The 24,040-nt window shown below is 42.4% G+C and overlaps 1 long non-coding RNA gene across 3 annotated transcripts in view; it reads right to left on the reverse strand.

Moving 5' to 3' along the window:
• Positions 1-24,040, reverse strand: part of LOC309664102 — a 308,253-nt gene that overhangs the window by 193,656 nt on the left and 90,557 nt on the right. The window lies entirely within an intron of this gene.

Here is a 24,040-nt window from a genome sequence, read left to right on the forward strand (position 1 = left end):
GAGCACGGGCTCTAGGTGCACGGGCCTCAGTAGTTGCAGCACGCAGCCTCAGTAGTTGTGGCACACGGGCTTAGTTGCTCTGGGACATGTGGGATCTTCCTGGACCAGGGCTCGAACCCGTGTCCCCTGCATTGGCAGGTGGATTCTTAACCACTGTGCCACCAGGGAAGTCCCTGAAATATTAAATTTTAAATGGGTCCATTTATAAGCAACTTTCTATAGTACAAGCAAATATTAAAAGAATATTTTTAATGAACATTGTAAATCTCTATAAAGAATCCACCTGTCCATATATGAAGGAATAATTATGAATTTGTAAATATTCCCTTCTAGGACATAAGAGAAGATATTTGCAGTCTTAGACTGTATATTAAAAAAATAACCATAAAATTAAAAGTTGACAAATTGGACCTCAAAGAAAATAAAAATTCAAGGTATACCATTAATAAAATGAATATGCAAGCTATAGACTAGGAGAAGACACATGCAATACACATATCTGACAAAGAACTCAGATGCAGAATATGTGAGTAATTCCTACAACACAAAAATAAGAAAAACAAATGACCTAATTTTTTTTTTACAAATTAACAAAATACTGGGACACGTCACAAATGATGACAAACATAGGCCAATATAATATGAAATGCTGTTGAATATCTTAAGTTATCAGAGGAACACAAACTAAAATCACCATGAGATACCAAGGCACACACGTTAGAATGGATAAAATTGAAAAGACTGACAGTATCAAGTACAAACAAGGACGTGGAGCAACAAGAACTCTCACACTTTGCTGATGAGGGTAGAATGATACAACCTCTTCAAAGAAATTTTGGTAGTTTCTTGTAAAATCAACCTACCCTGTAATCCAGCAATTCTACTCCTAGTTATAAACTCAAGAGAAATAAACACACAGGTCTGCAAAAAAACTTCTACGAGAAAGTTTACGGCAGCAACTTCATAACAGTCAAAAACTGACAACAACCCAAATGTTCATTGCTATGGTCTGAATGTTAGTGTCCCCTCAACCTCATTATGTTGAAACCTAACCTCCAAAATGATGGTATTAGGAGGTGTAATCACCTCTGGGAGGTGATTAGATCATGAGGGCAAACCCCCATGAATGGGATTAGTGCCCTTCTAAAAATGACCCACGAGAGCTCCCTTGCCCCTTCCACCATGTGAGGACATAGCAAGAAATTAGCAGCCTGTAACCCAGAAAAGGGCTCTCACCAGAACCCAACCAGGCTGGCACCTTCATCTTGGACTTCCAGCTCCAGAACTGTGAGCAATGTATCTCTGCTGTTTATAAGCCACTCAATCCATGATATTTTGTGATAACAGCCCAAAAGAACTAAGACGTCCATCAACAGGAGAATGGATAAACTGTTTCACACCTTTTCATTCCACTATGTGGTATGAATTCCTCAGTATCACCTTTCAATTTACTAATTTTCTCTCTGACTGGGTCTCGCCATCAGTTTATCCAGTTTAATAAATCTGTTTTATATCAGTGATCCTGTTATTTATTTCTAGAATTTCTAACTTGTTCTCTTTTGTATTCATCTATTTTACTTCTGCTCACTGTTTCATAATTTATTGTTCTTTTATGGATGTCACTCCTTTATTTTTCAAAGTCATTATCAACTTCATCTCTTTTTAAATTTGTCTCCTTATTGTTGACTGTGTTGGCTATCTTCCTTAATATTAGATCTTCTGACGTGTCTTAGTAATTTATACTGACTCGCCTGAGAAAGTGTCTCTCTTTGCCTGACTCTTCCTCCTCCTCCTTGCTTTCTTATCTAGAGGTTTGTAAGCATCCTCACCGGGTCTCTCCCTGAAGCCCCAATTCAGGACCATGCCTCATACTTGCAGTGCAGGTTTTCTATCCCATGGAATACGGCAGATATTGGAGAACCAGTTGACAGTTTAGATTTGATTGGGTGCCTGTCTCTAATCCCTTCTTTCTCGCTTTGTAGGTGTGCAGCTTTGTATAATCCACTGACCTGTAAAGGTGCTGCAGCATTTTTTTTCAGCTTCCTCTTCTGAGAAAGGAAACTTCACCCCAGTCTCCTATATTAAGAAGCAATCAGTACTGTGAGTCTATTTCTTTTTTGTTATATTTGTTAGCTTTGTTTTTTAGGTTCCACATATAAGTGAAAACATGCAATATTTGTCTTTGTCTGTCTGACTTATTTCACTAAGCATAATGCCATCCAGGTCCATCCATATTATCTCAAATGGCAAGATTTCATTTTTTTTTGGCTGAGTAATATTCCATTGTGTGTGTGTGTGTGTGTGTGTGTGTGTGTACATATATCACATATTCTTTATCCATTCATCTATTGATGGACACTTAGGTTACCAGTGGATGCCAAAGGGGAGGGGGTGGGATGAGGGACAAAATAGGTGAAGGGGATTAAGAAGTACAAACCACGAGTTATTTGTTATCAGTTACAGGGACAAAATGTAAAGCACAGGGAACACATTCAATACTTTAAAACAACTTTGTATGGTGTGTAATCTATAAAAATATTGATCACCATGTTGTGCACCTGAAACTAATATAATACTTAAGTAAATTATACATCAATAATCTTTTTAATTTTTAAAGAATTTAAAAATTAATTACATAAAGAAAGAAAAAAAGAAATCAGTACTATCTACCTCAAAGGGGCCATTTTAATCCTGAAGGAGTCTAGATCTTAGCAGTCTTCAGCCCTACTTACCACTTCGTTTTATTGTGTTGTTTTGTGTGTGGTCTACGAAGACACAGACCTTGTTTAAATACATCTACATATTTTAAATTTTCTTTTTTCTTACTTTATATATGACTCCTCTGTGTTTGGAGCAGGGTCGGTATCAAAATCCACTGGGTTTGTGCATAAGGAGGCCACTAGTGGCCGAGATTATTACAGCTTAAGTAGATACTCATTTGGAAGTCTGTCAACACAGGAATCCTTCATCATTAAGCCTGCTCTAGTGCCTGGCTTAAATTAGATGTTTATTAAATATTTCATGAAAGAACACATGAGCATATGAATACATTGTTATGGTTAAAGCTGAGTTCTGAGATGAAATGGTAGACCTTTGGGCCATATTGAGAAAGAATGACCACCACCAAGGTAATCTGGCCCACATTAGATCTACAAAATTAACATGGGTCATTGTACCATTTCCTATAGGAAAATCCAGTCCCAAATGGATGTGTTTCAATAACCCTGTGACAGCAGTTATGTCAGTGATTACTTACGATAGTAGGTATAATAAGACATAGAGAACAGACTTGTGCCGGCCAAGGGGGGGATGGTAGGGGAGGGATGGATTGGGAGTGTGGGATTAGCAGAGGCAAACTGTTATATACAGGATGGATAAACAAGGTCCTACTGTAGAGCACAGGGAACTATATTCAATATCCTGGGACAAAACATAACGGAAAATAAAATGAAAAAGAATATGTATATGTATAACTGAATCACTTTGCTGTACAGCAGAAATTAACACAACATTGTAAATCAACTATAAAATTTAAACAAGAAAATTTAAAAAGAAAATAAATAAAACCAATAGGCATAATAATAGAGCAGGGAATAAAGTGCCTCCTTTAATTACTGTCAGTTATCAGCATAATGATAATAAATAAACAAATGTGTTAAAATGGAGTTATTCTAACACAGAGGTGAGCCCACTGCAAGCTAAATGTCCTGTTTTTGCGGCAGGTTGATGCATGTTAATTATACCATCTCTTAAACTTTAACTCCGTGAGCTCTCCCCTTCCCCTGCAAGGGGTGTGAATTAAGATTTCAACAGCAGTCTGTTTCAACATCTACTGGCAAGGCGGTCACACAAGAGATCAAACAAAACCAACTTCTTCATAGGCTTTTAAGTGAAGGAAATAGACAAGGCTGGCCCCTTGGGAAAACGTACGAGAGATTTAAAAGTCAGGAAAAAATACGTGCAGAGGAGAAAGACTAAAATACTGCCAAAAGAAAAATTAGGAAAACGTGGACATCTGTCACTCATGTCTCCTTGCTAAATGGGAGACCAAAACCTGGCTTTTCTTCCTTCCGCTTTATCCAGAGAACCCACGGAGCAATTACACCCTGGGCTTCTGCAGCCACAAAGGTGCTGCATGGCCTGACACTGAAAGCATCAGAAAGGAAGGACTTCTGCACAGTGGTAGGTATTTTCAGGTTTGACTTTGCCTCGAAGCTGCTCTATTCCTGCCAAAAAGCCAAGGCTGTCTCTAACGATCTCCGACCGCCGGTGCAAAGAAGAGGCGCCACAAAGCTAAGAGGATTTTTAAGAGAGAGCAGAGCCGTATCTGGTAGCTGGCAGTGGGAATGACACTTTCAGAGCCTGCGCGGATGGAAAACATACCTTTGGTAGCAAATTAGGAACACAGGTGAAGCTGTAAATGTGGTTGATAAAGTCGGTAATAATTAGCAGCAGGCCACTGCCTACAGTGAGAACAAAAGTACTCCCCTTCAAAGTCCTCCTTGCCTGTCACCTACCACCAGAGTCAATGAGTAAGTACGAGTTTAAAGTTCTAGTGACAGAACTCATGTTCTATTTCCACAACACCTAAAAACAGTCTTTAATTTGTGGGTCTCCTTTTTTTTTTTCCATTTCAAAAGCTTTGGTCAAGGTGCAAGATAGGAGAAATTTGGAGAACACATACCCAGAAAGCCTCCTACCCCACCATACCTCTGCCAACTAAATTCCCAACGCTAAGGACAGGCAAGCACAGAAAGCACCACTGAACTGATCGCGCCTGGATGCCCTCAAGGCCACTGGAGTCCCACAGAGGTCTCTGGACAATGACATCATGAAGTGGCAAGTGGCATTCGGCCGGATGTGCCCTGTACAGCTTCAGGACGTTTCCACGCACATCCAAGAACAGGAGAGGCAAGATGGAGAAGAGGTGTCATGGAAGGGCTTCACAAAGGAGAGGAGGGTCCACCATACGCAAAGTAGCCCAGACCTCAGAGCAGACGCCCACTAGGAACAACACAGCATCTTGAAACGACTCCTTCCAGCGTGTCGACATCTAGCAGCAATGTTCAACCTTGTTATAAATAGCTATGGTTATTTCAGCATTCATAAGGCAAAGTATAATAAGGATATATTACTTTTATCATTTTTCTTGTTGCCGAAACAGATTTAAACTGGGAACGTAAAATTTATGATCCTATGCATGATGTTAAAAGATCAGCATTGTCTTAAAAAAATATATCCTTCTCTCAGGACAAATGTCCTAAGAGAAAAATGTAAGACACAGAGGAGTGAATAAGATCAGACTCTCATGCTGGACTCTACACACCAGAGCCCCAGGCTCAGGGGGCCCCTGTGGCCTGCCAGACACGGCTGTAGTGAAACTGGCCACCTTAATTTTTTTGTGGACAGCCGTGATGCAGTGACACTTAAATGCCTTCTCCTGTTTTCCAATAAACGCAAACTTCTGGATTCATATACAACTGGCGTAAGAGAGAGAACGTGCAAAAAAATGGCTCACATCCAATGTCTCCCTAATTTAAAGGTGGCAGGAAGAAGCGGGGGGCAGGGCTTGGATACTTAGTTTTGAAAAAAATAAATATATGAGACTGTGGGGCTTTTTTTGCCCAATTAAATTTGCGAAGGACAATTCACAGCAAATGTGTACACAGTAGCTAATTATTTAGTAAACTAGATTGTCTCTAATATTTTCCTGCTGGTATGAGTTTAACATACTGAAACCATCCTTTTTTGTTGTCTTTATAAACGTCGAGACCCCTCTGAGGTAGTTTCAGAGGAGTAACTGCAGCAGGAGGCCGACTCGGCTGACACCTCCAGACAAGACAAGTGGGCACCCGGAGACGGATGCAGGCGAACCCCACTCCTGTGTGACTCTCCCCATAAGGGGGTGGACCTGACAGGTCTTTGCGGAGACTCTGGTGCCTTCATTCTCCACTGAACTGGGCCCAGCGTCCACTGCACACTGACTTCCGTCAATTCACACCCCTGAGGTGTGAAATATTGTACAAATTTATATTTGCTCTGTGCTCTAAAATCATCTACTATGACCAGCATCTTAAAATGTAAGTTACTTGCTATAATAATAATAATAATGGTACTGTTAATTATTATCCACATAATATTTGCTTCATATCTGGCTTAACTTGGGCTTTTTATAACTTTTTAAGACAGCAAGGCATGGAAGTCAGTGTGAAGTCATGCTTTGAACAGGAATCCAGGGCCACCTGCCATTTCTGTGAACCCCAAGGATCTGTACTCACAATAGTAGATAATAATAAAAACCTGCTTTCTACCTTTTTTTTTTTTTTCATCTAAACCACAAAATATATTGTTGTGGTTAGATGGTACTTCAGGTTATGGCTAACTTTCTCTGTGTGTTCCCAGCACTGAATAAAAGCAACTTAGGCAGACTCAGAGGACTTGAGTGATTTAGTTGAATCTTGGTGTTTCTCCCTGTTTGGGTCTCACTCGGCAGCACTAGGCCCTCCTGCAAGCTCTCACATCTGTCTGCTCTGCCTAGTTTGGCTTCAATGTCCTGGAAGCCAACAATGTCCTGTGTCCAGCAACACAGGCTGGAAAAACACTTTAGACACTTCTTATTGTTGATGTTCACCAAAGCCACGTGGACTGTCATTCCTGAAATGTGGTATCTCTCCCAGCCTTTCGTGAGACCAGGATTGATGACAGTGACTTAGAGCAGGGGTTCTCAACCAGGGGCGATTTTTGCCCCCCTACCCCCCACCCCAGGAACACTTGGCAGTGCCCAGAAATCTTCTGATCGTCACAACCAGGCGGATCTCCCGGATAGAGGCCAGGGACGCTGTTGAACATCCTGCAAGGCCCAGGAGAGTGCGTGGAAACAGAGAGTCATCAAGTGCAAAGCAAGTGTCACTGACAGTGTATTCCATCCCCACCAACCTCCACGTCAGTGGCGCCGTCTCCCTCTACTGTGGCATCGTGGCTCCTCCGGGTTGGAGGTAGCGCCTAGCGCTAATGAAATATTTCTCATCTACCCCTCAAGCCCTGGCCATTTCACGTGCCTTTATGTGGCTACGGTGACTGCCATGACTTTGAAGTCTAAAAAACTTTGAAAAGTCCTTGGGGAAAAAACACCTGCTGTAATTGTCAAAGCCTTCCTTCTTAGATAATTCAATAATTATGTGACAAGGAGATGCTGTCAAATTAAGAAAAAAACAAATTCCATTTACTCCTTGTCAGAAAAAAAAGCACAGAGATTTAGCAGCCATCAAAGATGAAAACTGCCATTTTCACCTAGCCATTCCTAAGAAGAAAAAGTGACAGGAAATGCTTATGACTCACGCTGTGATGCTGGAACAGTTCTTAACAGGGAAGGTATGAAAACAAACTATACCCATCAACTTGAAGAAGTTTACAGAAAGAATTTTGCCTCTGCAGAAATAGGTTGTTGTGTAAAAATTCTGGGGAATTTAACATGTACAAATGTCCTTGATGACAAATTTCTTAGGGATTTCCCATTTTTGGTACTATTTCCAAGTACAAACCAAGTCAGGGAAATGCAAGTAAGTAAATCAAAACAATTTCTTTGAAATGCTGTAATTCATATGCAAAATGCAGCTATGTAAACACCAGCAGTATGATGATTTGTATCATTTTTGCATCATTTTTCTGTACTGAATCTACCTAACAGCTAATATGTCAGTAACTCACATTTTTGTATAAAGGCACGAGTCCTCTAGAGCTGGAGTTTCAAATGAAGAAAATGGACACCCACAGGGAAAGCCACATTTATTTCCTCCTTAGTTCTATGTTCTAACCAATGGTGCTGCCAGCATGGTCCCCCAAACACTACTCTAAACTCCACCTTCTGTGTAATATGCTCACTTCAAAAAGAAGGTAGATATTTCTGGGCTAGTGAGTCAACGTGATACTGAAAAACTACATATAAAAATGTGCTGACCCCCTGTCATATAGACAGAGTATGGTCTCTGTTATGCTCAGTCTAGAATAATAATTTACAGGAGCAATAGTACAGCCCAGAAATCCTAACTAACATGTCACAAGGATATTTTTCAGACTTCTGAGATAGAAAAGAATACAGGAAAATATCTTTTCACTGAAGATATGGCTCTAAAAGATACAAAGTGTTTTCCCCACACAAGAGTAAGAGACAATACAGTCTCCTACAAAAAGGAATCATGTTACTGAAATTAGCTTAAGTAAAATGTTCCAGAAAGTTGTCTTCAAAAGGAAAATATTCTCAAGCTTGAAGAATAATTCTAGAAAGTCAAAAATGTACAGAATGAGAAATATAATTGTGATGGTTGATTTTATATATCAACCTGGCAAGGCCATGGTACCCAGATATTTGGTCAGACACTAATCTGGATGTTGCTGTGAAGGTATTTTTAGATGAGATTAACCTTTAGATCAGTAGACTTTGAGTCCAGCAGATTACCCTCCATGGTGTGGGTGGGCCTCGTCCAATCAGCTGAAGGCCTTAAGAGGAAAAAGACTGACCTTCCCCTCAAGGCAGAGAAACTTCTGCCTGTGGGTCTGTCTTCGAACCTGAGTGGCAAAATCAGCTCCTCCCCAGGTCTGCAGTCTGCTAGCCTACCCTGCAGATTTTGGATTTGGCTGTCTTCACAATCACTTTAGCCACTTCTTAAAATAAATCTCTCCCTATCTTCACACACACACACACACACACACACACACACACACACACACCCTACTGATTCTCTGGAGAATCCTAATAATGACCTTACTTTGACATCATGAACAGAAAAACAAAGAACACTACTCCATGTAACTAAACAAATACAAAGAATTAATGGATTATCTATTTGGTTCTCTTTCATATCTGTTAGGTCTGTTTTACAATTCCTTGTTCTCTGAAGATGTTTTCAATCTTGTCTGTTATCTCTTTAAACAGCTATGTCAAAGTTTCCTTCTTTAACAATCATTCAATTTCTAATAAGCTCACCAATTTACAGGACGTGTTCCGGCTGTGTTTTCGTGCTGGCCCCCAGATGTGCACTCTGTTACTTGTATGGGTAAGAATTGTTTACAGCGAGCTACTTTCCACAAAAAGTTATCTGTGGGAATTCTTCGAGACTGGGATGAAGTTCGGTTACTTCAGAGAGAATTTGCTTTAGTTTCTGCCAGGAAATTTTAAACTGCAGTATTTCATTGACTGTAAGCTATTGACAGAAGGATGCATTTTGATTTTACAGGTGTTAAAATGGGAGGAAAAGAAGCTGCATCACAAAATCAATGCAATTCAATGCCTGTGTGGCTTAAAGTTTTATGGGCAATACAAAATACATGAGTTTGGCCTCTGAACACAGCAGGCTTGACGTTTTAACTTCTCAGCGTAATTCCCTCCACCCTGTTCTCTAAGGCACCAGGGCCAAATACCTTCCCCCATGGAAGGTGGGAGGTTGAGGGGGTGAGGGCACCTCTTCCTTTCACCCTCCCCATGAGGAGCGACACCATTCGGCCCCAGCGTTGTAGGTCTCCTGGCGGACACCCCAGCCTGCGAGAACTTTTACTTGGAAGACAACTGAGCTGGAATTCACGATGGCAGGAAACACACGCAACTGCCTCCCAACTTCCTAAAAAAATACTAAAGAAAAATTAAATAAGTCATGACAGTAAAGAGAATAAGAAGGAACATGAGCAGACTAGAGACTTTCAAATATTGTTGGAGGATGGGGAGTAAGAGCAAGGGCATTTACTGATTTAAAATAAGGACAAATACAGTCCCACTACCTGCAGGTCCAGCGGCACAGCACTAGGATGCACTGGCTCCTGATGAACCCAAAGATGGACACGTCGGCAAGGTCAGCACCAGCCCAGCCCTGGTCACCAGCCCCCGTGGCAGGAGGTCTTTGCGGCACCCACACCCACAAGGGCCTCCTGATGTGAGGGCCGGCTCTGCGCAGCCCCATCTCACCAAGAATACAGCACCGGCACACCGCAAGGGATGGACGGGCCCCCACAACCACCACATCCTCCCCACCACACCCGCTGCTGGACATCACTGCCTGCTCACTCCCAGGGCCCCGGACACCCTCTGCCCTCCCTGGCCTGTGTGTCACTGCGCCAGGCAGTCAAGGCCCTGGCTGGCCGCCTGCAGCATCTGGCGGTAGCACCTCCACCTGGAACCACCTGCCACCTGGCTCCCTGGCTGGCCGCCTGCCTGGCAGGCCCAGGGGTGGCACCCCAAGCCCAGCTGCTCCCCGGAGACCCGACACTGATGGCGCCCCTTCATCTCTGCCTGGCCAAGGATGGCCTCTGTGGAGCCTGGGGACCAAGAACGAGTACCTGCCACACGACCACCAGCACAGACGCCTCCCCCTGACCGGCCCCCCACCTGCTGCCTCTCTGCTTCCACCGGCATGCTTCCTGTTTTTATAGCCAGCGGAAGTGGGTAGACATGGCCTGGACGGTCACTTTCTATCCCACATCCTCCTCATCTGTGTACCCTTCTTGGGAACGAAGGGCTTCCTGGGTCATTTCTTCACAGTCAGGTTCCTAGAAAGTGACTACACTGCATGGGTGGCACAGATGAGCCACACCCCCGCGCAGACTGGTCACAAGGGGACTTGCATGGGCGCCCCACCACGTCTACACAGCCTGCAGCGCCCCCACGCCTGCCTTCAGGAACGGCCCAGTGGACACCCCAGTGTCCAGCCGCTGCACCGTCTTGTTCCCAGGACACCTGGACAGAGTTACCCAAGGCGGCCCCCATGCTGCCCCTGGGGCCCGGCACGGCCCAGAGTCCAGTCCAGCCCTGGGCTCAGCCACCCTCGATGCACCCGCTCACGGCGGGGTCCCGCGCTCCGGCTCCAAGCTGCCCTCCCCCCACCAGGAAGAACAGCCCCACCTGCAGGAGGAGCCGGAAGCCGGAGCAGGAGGGAGCCCGGGGACGACGCTGCTGCAGCCCAGGATTCAGCGTGGGTGGGCTGGGGACGTGATGCTCTGACCCAAACCCGCCCCTTTATCTTCCAGGCGCAGGTCCAAGACCCAAGGAGCAGCGGGCCCCAGAAGGAAGTGATACCGGGCAGGACCCCGTGGGGCTCCTGGGCACAAAAGCCTTTCTGTGTCCCCCATTTCTTGATTACAAGAAATAGGCTTCATTCAGCCTCCAAGACCTTCCCTGAGTTCCAACAGGCAGGTTCAAACAGCTGCTCATCAGGGAAGGGAGGGGATGCAGAGACAAGGGAGGAGCAGTCAGGAAACAATAGTGCAGCCTTGGGGCGGGTCCTGGTTCCCCCTCAAGGGATACACAGAACAATATCTTTGGGCTGTTTTGCAGACACTGAAACCTCCACCAGGTGGAAGAACTTAACTGCACGCTGCCCACAAGCACCGAGACCCCAGACCGGTTGGAACCAGAAGGTTGATGATTTCACTCCCACTTACCTCCCCACCAACCAATCAGAAGAACGTCCATGAGCTGACCACGCCCTCTTTGAACCATTACTATAAAACTCCTCTCTACTCCCTCCAGGGTGGGTCACACAGTCCTGAGGGCATTAGCCCGCTGTGGCCCCCCTTTGCCTGGCAAAGCGATAAAGCTGTTCTTTTCTACTTCACCCAAAACTCTGAGATTTAATTTGGTGTCGGGGTAGAGAGGCCGGATTCAGCTGCAGAAGGATGGAGAGTCTGGGGCAGCTGTGAGCTCTCTTGTTGCTTCCTTTTCCTGCTGTCGCAGGGGCAGGTGGTTGGTGAGCAGGGAGAGAAGCTCTACCGAGCCCAGAAACCAGGAGAGATTTAGCAGTGATGTTCCACCAGGTGAGGGCTGAGCCCGCCTCACGGGACCCCACAATGCCTTCTACACCCTCGCCTGCAAACCTCGGGTGTCCACAGGCTGGAGGGAGATGGAGTAGCTGAGCCTTCCAAGAGAGATTTAGAAAGGAAGCCGGTGCTCAGAATTCAAGGCAGTGCCTGGGCGCTCAGCTCACTTGGGGGCTGGGTGTGACCCGCGTCTGCCTCAGCTCTTGAAGGAGTGATCTCCCCACTTTCAGAAGCAGGCAGGGCACCGGACTGTGGTCTTGGAGACATCGGGCCCCGAGGGATCTACCAATTTGGGTCTCCTGTTCCATCCAGGGTACCAAGTGGGCACCTGGTCTCAGGTCTCAGCTCGTAGAGAGGGTTGCTGGCTGTTAAAAATCCACTCCGCTTTTGATTCACCTCTTCTAACCACCACCCAACAAACCAGACACTCTCAGGACGAGGAGTCCACATCTTGTTCCACAAGCAAGTGAGCAGACGGGGCAACTCGGTCTTTTCTCCTTCCTAGAAATAAATGGGGTTCCCAGTGGTTTCCCTTTGCTCCCCTACTTGTAATTCCAAGTTTAATAAAATAGCAGGCAGTGACACAAGTTGTGAGATACGGAATTTGCAGTCACAAGGAAAACACAAGCTTCAGTCATAAAGAATATAAAGGCTGTGAGAAATATTCTGTAACCTATATATTCTGGGTTAAATACAATCACTTCATAGCTCGAAACCAGAAGTAGGAAGATGAAAACAGCTTAACCCCATCTCTAGAGAGCAAACTAGGAATGTGCCCGGGGGGCTCGCCTTAACTCCTGGCCTCATCCTCACCATTCACGCCCTCTCTGCTTCCCCACAGCCTTTCAGCCTATAATAGGGAAGGACAAATCTGACTCCACATTGGATCTGTTCCTTTTACTTTAACCTTTGTATTCTATTGCTTTCACTACAAGTTAGTCACTAAAGGGATGTTGCCTATAGCTGAAAGTGTGCACAGTGGCCCATCTCTGGGAACCCTCCTCCCATGCCTGAATGTTAAGCTAAAATACCTCTGTGTTTAGCTCACAGGAAACATCCTGACCAGGCCCACCTGCGAATGGCTGCAGGAAAGAAGAAACTAACACATCCCCTCCAGAGTCTGGCTGGAACCAGGAAATATTTGCTACAACTTAACACCTTTTTTTTTTTTTTTTACTTCACCCCCTCTTTTTTTTTTTTTTTTTTTTCCTTTAACTTCACCTCTCCCTCTTTGTTCTATGAAAGAAACGAGCATCCAAATGCAGGCAAGATGGTTCTTTGGGACGTTACTCCACCATCTTCTTGGTCTGCTGGCTTTCCTAATAAAGTCACTATTCCTTGCTCCTACACCTCATAACCTAGGGGTTATTCACCTCCTCAACAACATCTACTCCGAGCATATGGAGCATTTTGGACACTGGGAGGAGAGGACCTCAAACTAGAAGCAAACAGCAGAGCCCGGGAGAGCTCATATTAGTTTAGGGAGAGAATGGCAGAACATCAGGGAGATGAGGGTCCTAAGGTATGTCAGGATGCAGTGGGAGACACCACCTACAGAGAGACTGCCATGATTACTTGGAGGTTTGTCAAAACAAAGACAGATTTTTTTAAAACAACAGATGGGGGAGAACAGTTTGCAGAAGAATTCAGATGTTTTCCATTTGGGCAGAACCTGGTTTAAGACAAACAACCTGGGTAGAAAAATTAGAATTGAAGAGTGCAACTTTCATTGGGTCCCTCCCTCCAGAATCCTGAAGGTGCCGACCCTTCCCCATCCCTCTGCGCCCTGACAGCTAAGGTTGGGTGTGGTGTCACCAGCCTGCCGGGCCACCTGGCTTTGGGCCCAAGCTACACAACCTGAGCCAAACCCAGGTCCTCAGAGCACCTCAGCCACTACGGCCTTCCCTCCGCAGCTCAGGTGAGCGTGTCCTCACGTGGCCACGAAGTGACACGCCAGTGACAAAAGCTCAGAATGGAGCAATGTGAACATGAGCGATCTAAAGCCAAACGCCGACAGATGAGGAAACATGCTTCGAGAGGACAACTCATCTCCCATCACATAAAATGTGGCACAACTGACACTGAACTCACTTTTTAGCAGTTCCAACTTCATGTTTATCTTGGCCACTTTGATATTCCTACCACCTGGCCAGAGACACTTTCTGTAATTAGGTCCAATATCCGCTTCCTTCTCATGCCAATTTTGTTACCACATCCCAATGAAATAAAGCTGAAGAATAAAGTTAATTTTGACAAAACATCAAAAAACAAAAAACCACCAAAAAACAGATCTGAAGGCCTCAGATCAAAACACTTGTGAGAGGATCAAAGAAAAGTACTTGGAATCCTACAACTTCATCCCTGGCTTCCCACCTGCTCAGCCTCAAATAAATCCTGCCATTTGCCAAGCCCTAACTGTTCATGCAGAACTGCTGGTCAGGCTTCCTATTCAGAGGAAAGACAATGTTATAAAATTACCAAAAATTATTGACTTTTACAATTAAAGCGGATAAATTTTACGGTATATAAATTATACCTCAATTAAAGACATTTTAAAACGGCAACAGACTGATTAAAAACAAGTGTTAAAGCAAAAATCACACCAGGCAAAGTTAAACAGGCAAGGAAAACTATCCAAGGCTATTGCCACAGGAGAGAGAGGCCAGACTCACTCTGAACTCCACTAAGACAAGGGACGAGAGAGTTTTTAAGAGCGGGGAGGACCATTGGCCATCTGCTTTTGACAACTGGACTTGCCAAAGGAGTTAGCTCTCTCGTATTTCAAGACAGGAGGCAGTTTCACAACAGGTAGCAAGGCAGCCAGGAAAGCTAGACCCCTGCCCAGTCACACTCCCCAGGAGATGGGTGTGGTCTTCCTTGATGTTTGCATTTCAAAAGATGGCTCCCAGGTCCTTGCGAAAGACATTCCCAGGTCTACAAGAGCCTTTAAAGTGATTTGCATCTCCAAGGGGCAGAGAGAGAAATCACAACTACAAATTTTCTAAACCTCTAAGAAAAGGGAGGTCAGGAGCCAGAGGCAAGAAGTTGTCTATCCCAAGTTTAGTCAAGGGCAGGGGAACTTTAAATTCCCCTTGGCCACAAGCAAACCCAAAATAGAATTGGTCCATGGAGACAGGGGTGGGGTGGGGGGACACAGAAACAAGAGGGCAAAAATATTAACTACTGAAAAGCTTTTAAAATTATTTTTTGCAAAAAGATTTATTAAAATATTGGATCCCTAAAACCAGAACTGAAAAATCAGATTTTAATAGTCATCTCTTAGCCAAAATGAAAATAATAAAAACAAATTTATTATGTTGTAGAAATTTCCCAGAATAAAATGGGGAGGAAAAAAATAACAACGTGATAGAAAATACTACTCTATTATTTATCTGGACCCTTCAAATCCCCAAAAGCTGTAAACACAAAATGTGCTGAAAAGAAGGACACAAAAACCAAATCCCATTACTAAGGAAAATCTGGGCAGTAAAAACTGTCAATTTTTATTATCTCACTTTGTTTTTCACAATATTTTCTACAAAAAAAAAAAGGTCATCTCATTTTCCTATGTTGAGTCAAGGAATAATCTGGAGAGAAAAGATGTTACAGACATTTGGACTACATTTACTTTTTAAGAAGTAGGAAACCACAGAGAATAGCTTGAGCTTTATTTTAGACGTTTACATACTTGTGTATGAATTACTAAATAAACACCTGAATTTTTTGTTTTATAAAATATACTTCACCTGTGACTTGGCCTCTAAAAATAATGATCACAAGGAGGTTCTGTCAAATACAAGTGAAAAAGCTAAGATTAGGCTTTCAAAAGTCACTGTTCATTAAAATGCTTTGCTTAAGCTTTAATGTATCTTTTCTGTCCTATTGTTTTACTTTTTTATTCTTTTTCCTTTTGCTTTTGATCTGTTTTATGAACTAAAATGTAATGAAAAATAAATTGCATTAGATTAAAAGGTAATCACAAGAATAATTGAGAATTTCTAACATAAAAACTCATAGTGGGCTTCCCTGGTGGTGCAGTGGTTGAGAGTCCGGCTGCCAATGCAGGGGACACGGGTTCGAGCCCTGGTCTGGGAAGATCCCACATGCCGCGGAGCAGCTGGGCCCGTGAGCCACAACTACTGAGCCTGCGCGTCTGGAGCCTGTGCTCCGCAACGGGAGAGACGGCAACAGTGAGAGGCCGGCGCACAAGCCCTCGCATATAAACGAAGACCCAACACAGCCAAAATAAATAAATAAATAAAATTAAAAAAAAAAAAAAAGATTAAATCCATTGTGAGATACCCCTAGTTTCAATTCCACTTTAAAAAAAAAAAAAAAAAAACTCATAGTAACCTTGCTGCTGTTAGAAATCCGAGTATTTCCTTTATATTACACAGGCAGAGGCCAGAGATTTTGACTCAGTTTACAATGTACGCATATGTCATGTCAGCCTCGATACTTGATCAACAGTAATGCCAAAGGTGACAGCAGAAAACTTGTTTCCCTGGTGGATTAGCCTTAGGTGGTCGAGACACAGGACCATCAGTCTAGTTAGTAGGTACGTGTTGGAAGAGGGAAGGGAGTCCTTAAAAACTTGAAGAGTCTGGATGGGGTATTAGATAATACAGAGAAAGACGTGAATGACAGAGGTACACCAGGATAGTGGAATCCAGAAGACATCAGAACTATGTCTGGTTTAAAAGGTCAGAAATTGGGATGAGGGAGGAATCCTTACATATATCCAGAGTCTGTAAGGATACCCCAAGCAGGAAAGCAAGAAGGAGAGTGGGTTTCCAATTAGCCTCAGGGTTCTGGTGAGACAGGTTGGGACCTGGGACCCTTTGCTGCAGTGCTTGCACGTGGACAAACATCTCCTCCAGCAATAAAATACAAAGAAACAATAAGGGACTAAAAATAACTACATGCATGTACAGTGGGGGCAAATTATGGATGAAAAGATACCAAAAGACCAAAAAGCACAACTGCCACTTCTGAAGAGCCAGGAGCAAAAGCAGGGTACCGTGCATGCCCCCTGCACTCAACACCACCATAGGGGTGGGCAAAACACCTAAGCCACCCCTCCAGCCTAAGCCCTGGACACATCCCTACCCTCACCCCATACAAGAAACCAGCTCGCACCTCCCACCTTGGGGAGCGAGCAAGGGAACCTGTTACTCGTTCTCACTCTCCCCTGCTGCAGCAGGGGCCCCAATAAAGCCTTGCTTGAATTTCCTGTCTGGCCTCATCAATTTCTATTGACTAGGGAAAGTCAAGAACCCTGGTTGGTAACACTGGGGCCCAGGGGAGTAGGAAAGCTTGATCCAAGGCATGGGGTCTGGCATTAGGGGAACCGGCATTAGAACCCAGGTGGAAATCTAGGCACCTGATAAAAGAGACCAAGGTAAAGCAGAGCGTATTTATTCTCTAAGGAAAAGGCTCTTTATTCCCTACCCAGGGCAACACAGAGGCCAACCCCTGGGCAGATGGAATTCACAGGTGGGGAAGAGTTGACCCGCCAGAGTAGAGAAGTGTGCAGTGGTAAAAGCAAGAATATTCCATCAGCCTCTATTTCTCATGTGTTTAGATCAGGACTTCCTTCCAGATGAAAATCAGAATAAAATTTCACATTCTACAAACGGACATATTTTAATAGTAGAGGTTAAAACAGTATAAGCATTTTAACATGTCAGGAACACAAGTAACTTGAGACAACAGAATACTGAAGCTAGAACGACAAATTCAAACATTGCTTATTTGGCTGATCTTGTAGATTAAATGGATATGCTGAGCTATAAAACTGCTGGGATGAAGCACCTTAATACTTTGACCAAGAAATATACCTTCACTACTTTTAGCTGAAATGTTTTAAACAAGATTTAGCCTCAGTTAGGGTAATGAGCAACTGACTTCACTATATTAATTTTATTTGTAAGTCCATCTTTGCCTAGAAAAATGATAGAATCTCACACTAACCTCTGATTTGGAATTTCCATTTAATGAACACACCTAGGCTTATAAGAAAGATATAACAGCACACTTTTTATTCTTATGTTCAATGTGTTGAGTGTTCTAGTTGTGCTATTTCTGAAGCTCTTCCTAAGACTTTGCCAACACATGGGAGCCAGGCAGAACCCCCAACTACAGCTGTCTTCATAATTACTGAAATGATGACACAGAAGAGGAAAGAGTGGACCATGTTTCCTATCTGCTCCATCATTACATTTGAGGGAACCAAACATATTGATCAACCTGTATGTTAACCCTGGCTGCACACTGGCATCACGGCCTCATCCAAATTCAATTAATTTCCAGGTGTGTCACCCAGACAAGGGAAAGTTCCAAATGTGTCCCAGGTGATTCTCCTGTGCATCCAGGATTGAAACCACAGGGTCAAGAGTGCGTTCTTAGGATTCAGAGTTTTGGATTCAAGTCTGTGTTCATCTTCTTAAAATTTCTTTGACTTTAAGTCACTTCACCTAAGTCTGTTTCCTGAGCTGTAAAAAAACACCTACCTCTCAGGGTTGATATAGGGGTTAAGTCATGTATTTAGGCTCTAGAGCCTGTAAACTCTCAATGACAGTTGGGTTTTGTTTTTAGGTGACACCTAAAAACCCATATTAATAATAGAAACTGTCAACTGAAAAAAAAAATGCACAACCTAAAAGTTGAGAATTAAGTTTTATTTGGCAGACATACTGAGGACTTAAGCCTGGGAGACAGGCTCTCAGATGGCTCCGAGGGTCTGCTCTGCAGAGGTCAGGCAGGAGCCAGGATATACAGGAGTTTTTTGCAAAGAAAAAAAAAGATAGTTGAACATCAAAAGATTAATGCTAGACTCACAGACGGAAAACAAACTTATGGTTACCAAAGGGGAAAGGTGGGTGGGGAGGATAGGTTAGGAGTTTGGGATTAGCAGATACAAACTACCATATATAAAATAGGTAAACAACAAAGACCTGCTGTATAGCACAGGGAACTATATTCAGTATCTTGCAATAAACTAATGGAAAAGAATATGTGTGTGTATATATAAATTGAAGATATATATATATAACTGAATCGCTTAGCTGTACACCAAAACTAACACAACATTGTAAATCAACTATCCTTCAATTATAAAAAAGATTACTGCTAATGAAAGAAAAAAACAAACATCTCAAGTTAATGAATTTAGTGCTTTTCTATAAATTCTAATGAATTTTAAGCTCATCTTCCCATATGCAAGAGTCTGGGCTCACTGAAACCGTTCCTCTGATATGCACCTCAGCTATCTAGGGCCAGTGTCCTGCTTTTCTCCATCCTGAGTGCCCTCAGGGTACACAGTCAGGGGTGGCTACAGAGGCTGCTGGCTTGATGGCCACAACATTCGCTGTTTACTGTTATGGCAGGTGACATTCTTCGTCCACATCTTATTAGTCTACTTTTTGATGATACTGAGCTGTAGTATTTAGTGTTACCTTTTATGAAAGCAACACTGACATACATCCCCTTGTAGGGAAGGAAAAATCTTTTTCCTCTATCCTTCTAAGTTCTTGACTGGAACTCCTATAACAAAAGACAGATAAACAGGAGAAAAGCATATAAGTTTATTTAACATAAGTTTTATGTGACACGAGAGCCTTCAAAAGGAAATGAAGAAACAGTGTTAATCTAGGTTTGATGAAGCCTGGAGACTCGTGGAAAGATGGGAGAAGACAGAGTTTGAGCTCAGTGTAGTGAACCCTGGAAAACAGCAAGGCCTGTTTGCTTGGCTGACCCTCGGTGCCCTTTTATCTTCAGAGATAAGGAGACTCCTTCCTCTGGGTACAGGGAGGGCACCTCTCACGTGAGGGTCTTACAACCTGCCTCAGGAGAAGTTTAGAAAATCCTTCCTGCATCTGCCCTTTCTCAAAGTCCTCCAGTTTATAATAATCAATATGCCAAGGAGCCATATTTTGGGGTAGTGTGGCCTAAGCCCCATCACCCCTAAATAAATAATACCCTCATTTCAATTGACCTTTTCAGCAAGAATAAGTTTCCACACTAAGGAAATGGGCAGGAGGTGCCTGAAAGGAAGGGAGGCATATTACAATAACTTCTTTTATGTATACCAGAATTTACTATTTATCAAAGATGAAGCAAGGAAAAAGCAAAACAAAACCAAAGAGACCTAAAGAGGAAATTCAATGCCTGTCTCCAGAGAAGAGTATTGATCACACCTGATAACATGTTTTCTATTGTCTCTTAATGAGAGTTTATCATCCATCCATTTATAAGGATAACTGTACGTGTCTTAGAATCCAATGTGATTATTGATACTCTTTTAGGGAGTTCTGACAGGCTCATGAATAGGTAAAATGAGAAGAACTCAGACTTCAGTAAGCATTTCAGAAGGCCAAGTGGACATTTTACATAAAGATAGAAGGCAGATTTCCTGATGCAGTGCTGACACAGCATTTTTTCCTTCTGGCTACATGGAGAGATCACTTCTGTGCCCCACAGGGCTGAAATGGAAAACTGGGCACTGGATGAATTCATGCTCAAATCCCCAAAGAGGACTCTGCCATTCGTGAAATATATGTGGACCAAACACAGCAAGTAAACACGCCCTCTCAAGTCTGTTTGGACAAAGTCATTAAACCCCTACTGTGCCGAAGCCAAAAAATAGCTTGCAGGCTTTCCTTCTACACAGCAATGTCCACTGCATTGTCTCACTTAGCCCCCAACAGGGCTGTCAAATAGGGTGAGAAGTAGTACCCATCTTGTCCCGCTGACAGGTGTGACATTAAGACAGTCAAGCTAACAACACTTAAACTTGGAATTCTCCTGACTCCCCGTTTGCCCTCTTGCTGTGGCAGAAACAAGGAGGCATCTGCATTTGAGGGGTTAATAATCCTGGAATAAGTCCAAGATCCATGCTCAGGAAGAATCACCTGCCACCAACACGACTCCATTTTAAACTTGAAGGGGTCTACATTCAAGTGGAACAGATGATGGTTTTCCTATGAGCTACTGAAGAAGTTTCTCTGTATTCTATGTGAGACTGTTATTATGAAAGACTTTGAAAAATACAAACCAGACCTAAATAGACATTTCTCCAAAGAAGACATACAGATGGCCAACAGGTACATGAAAAGATGCTCAACATCGCTAATTATTAGAGAAATGCAAATCAAAACTACAATAAGGTACCACCTCATACTGGTCAGAACGGCTATCATCAAAAAGTCTACAAACAATAAATGCTGGAGAGGGTATGGAGAAAAGGGAACCCTCTTGCACTGTTGGTAGGGATGTAAACTGATACAGCCACTATGGAGAACAGTATGGAGGTTCCTTAAAAACTAAAAATAGAATTACCATATGATCCAGCAATCCCATTCCGGGGCATATATCTGGAGAAAACTCTAACTCCAAAAGTTACATGCACCCCAATATTTATAGCAGCACTATTCACAATAGCTGAGACATGGAAGCAACCTAAGTATCCATTGACAGAGGAATGGATAAAGAAGATGTGGTCCATATACACAATGGAATATTACTCAGCCATAAAAAAGAATGAAATAATGCCACTTGCAGCAACATGGATGGACCTAGAGATTATCATACTAAGTGAAATAAGTCAGAGAAAGACAAATACCATATGATATCTCTTATATGGAGAATCTAAAATATGACACAAATGAACTTTTTTACAGAACAGAAACAGACTCACAGACATAGAAAACAAACTTATGGTCACCAAAGGGGAAAGGGGAGAAGGGGTATAAATTAGGGGTTTGGGATTAGCAGATACAAACTACTATATATAAAATAGATAAATAACAAGGATAGCACAGAGAACTATATTCAATATCCTGTAATAAACCATAATGGAAAAGAATATACATACATGTATAACTGAATCACTTTGCTGTACAGCAGAAACTAACACAACATTGTAAATCAACTATACTTCAATTTTTTAAAAATAGAAAAGAAAAATACAAATCAAAGCCTTAAGAGTAACCAGCCCAATTAACAGGAGTAAATTCTATTCCAAAGAATTCTCTTCATGCTTGTGCCTTCTTATTTCATGGCTCTGCCAATTTCTGAACCAAAACAATTAGTATCCTCAGTTAGTTCTTATTGCTTATCTTTGTAAAACGTCCTCTCGACACACATGGGCAAAGCTAAGAGTTACTAAGTTAATTTTAAAAGTTAGTTTTAAAAAGGAATCAAAAACTGACATAAATTTCTTTATTTTACCTAAAACCACATAATTTGTCAATATATTGACATAGAACCAAGGCCTTTTCTTTATGAATCTGCTGATTGAAATCCTGAAGTATCGTTCTTGCAGTAACCCATGAGTCCCAGTATGCATGTTACTGAAATAGAGTGAAAACCTAAAGACTCCTTAAATAACCAATTTGAGTGTAAAACCTTTTGGGAATTTAAGATATCCCCCAATCTTTTGTAGTCATCTTGCCCATACATAATTCAACAGAATTATGTTTTATTTACCTTTATCATCTCCAGAGTATTCAACTTAGTCTTCATAGAAAAAAATACCCTTTTTATCCACATTCAATGTCATTAGTTTCTATAGTATGAACTGATATCAATACAAAGATATATATGCAACTGTCATAAAATGGTTTGGAAACCAAGTCATTCTTGGCAAGAAAATGACTCAACCTGTATAGGAAGAAGTATTCAGGCTTGTATGTAATCTTGTAATCTACTACTTATCCTGACCATAAGTCAGTATATGTTTCCAAGGGAACAGAGAACTTAGAAGATTTCACTGAGTCAGTCTAACAGGTGAGTTTAAAGAATATCCATTCTATTTTATGAATATATTAATGTCAATTAAATGATCACCTGCCTCTCTTAACCTGATTATAAACTCCATGGGATGGATCTCTCTAGAAACTAACACTTAGTTAACTCACAAACCAGCCAGAACATCCAGACTAATTTTAGTAACATGTATTTTTAAAAAGTGAAATCATTAGTACATCATTCAGGAGCCAGTCTACCTAACTGCAAAGCCATGATTTTACATGTCTGTTTTTAAACTACGAATGCTGTTATGTTTAAATATGCTTTAAAATGTGTGTACCAAGAAGCTTGGGCTGTAACTGAAAGCAGAGTGAAGCAGATGCAGGTTAGTAAATGATCTGGAAACCTTAGAGGACCACTGCTAAGGGAACCAGCGGAGCAGCATTTAATGAGGAAGCCACATTTTTATTTTTAAATTACCAAAAACGCACTAACTAAGGGAATAGAACATTGAAATGGACCTGCCGGGAAGCTGGTGATGGTGGTGATAAAAATCATAGGAGGATTCACCCAGAACAATCCACTCAACTGCTCCTTCCTCTTTCCATTGTGTCAAATGAGAAAGTTTTAGGAAGAAAGCAGAAACCTTCCTACAGCTCATCAGGAAGGAATGAAACACAGAAGGCCTTGCCTCGCCAATGGACAGCCTGGAGGAGTGAAGAAGCCATTCCTGGCTGTAAATGGAAAGCAGCTGCCAGCTACGGGCCCCGGAAAATGGAACCCGAATTCAAGACACTTTCAGAATGAATCTGTTGCATTCAAGTATGGGGAGAAGTAGCGTGAGGCATGTAAGAGAGATGTTTGATGTTTTCTCACTAACTTGCAACTAGTGTTCACATTTCTTTAAATCTTACATCTTTCTTATTGAATATCAAATTTTTCTAGGTTTATGTTAATATCAATTATTGACTATTTAATTAACAGTCCTACTTTCATGGCAAAAATCTGAGTAGAAATGTGGACTCTTCTCTGTATCTCAGTTGACCTTGGGAGACTGACTTTTCAAAGCCATAGCTGAGCCACAACGATGTTCCAGTCAAAAGACCCTAATTCCAGACAAAATTATCAAATGAACAGCTTCTGGAGTTGCAAGACAAAAACAAGAGAAAGAACCATCATACAGATCTTTCAGTGACTCCTTAAAATCTTATGTTCTAGCCACATATGTGGAATTATCTGACTAGTCGTGTGATATCAACATCAACTATAATACAGGTTAAATGAGGCTATTAAAAGATAATGGAATTTGTAATTTGGTAACTAACAAAAACTGCAAGCAATTTTAGCAACTTTTCCATAAGACAGGCAGTCAACACCTCTTTAATAAAAAAATCATTCTTCAAACAAGCAACTGCCATCAGCTGTCTCATAAAGGCACAGAGAAGCAGCTGAGAAAAGAGGTAAAGCGAGAAAACCAATGAGGAATTCT

Source organism: Balaenoptera physalus (assembly GCF_965194825.1).
Source record: "Balaenoptera physalus genome assembly, chromosome: 7".
Taxonomy (NCBI): domain Eukaryota; kingdom Metazoa; phylum Chordata; class Mammalia; order Artiodactyla; family Balaenopteridae; genus Balaenoptera; species Balaenoptera physalus.